Source organism: Wasmannia auropunctata, unplaced genomic scaffold (assembly GCF_000956235.1).
Source record: "Wasmannia auropunctata unplaced genomic scaffold, wasmannia.A_1.0 LD336106.1, whole genome shotgun sequence".
In the NCBI taxonomy this organism is placed as follows: domain Eukaryota; kingdom Metazoa; phylum Arthropoda; class Insecta; order Hymenoptera; family Formicidae; genus Wasmannia; species Wasmannia auropunctata.
Genome location: NW_012026784.1, coordinates 10,110,562 through 10,111,051, shown reverse-complemented (window position 1 = coordinate 10,111,051; position 490 = coordinate 10,110,562).

Sequence of the window (490 nt, the reverse complement as noted above, 5' to 3'; positions counted from 1 at the left end):
TTAATAATAAGAAGATTCGGCGAAGAACTAGTATGTGGTCGTAATTAATTGGCAGGCTTCGGTGGACCAGAGCGTTGTTCGAGGAGGATTCGGCGAAGAACTAGTAATGAACTGGCAAGACTTAGAAGTTTCGAGACAACGTCTGGACTCAGCGAGTAACTCTTTCAACTGCTTTAGAACGATTGCTTAAAACGTCTGTACTGTTCGAAAGATCCTTTTCAACTGCGTGGCCCGTTCGGTCGCCTACCTTCATTTCGGCTCGGCGCGCGGCCGCTACTGCGAGACAATAGAATGTCTTCTGCGCATGTCAATTAAGCGTTACGCTATGAGATTACTCGCTCTTATATGCGAGAATATAATTTAACAAAGGAATTTTATAATTATAATATAGAAAGATCACTTCTACAATTATGAGGAATATGTCATTCAAGTATACTTGGAATTTATGAATTGTTCAAGAGAACGGTAGTATTAATATATTTTCCGTACG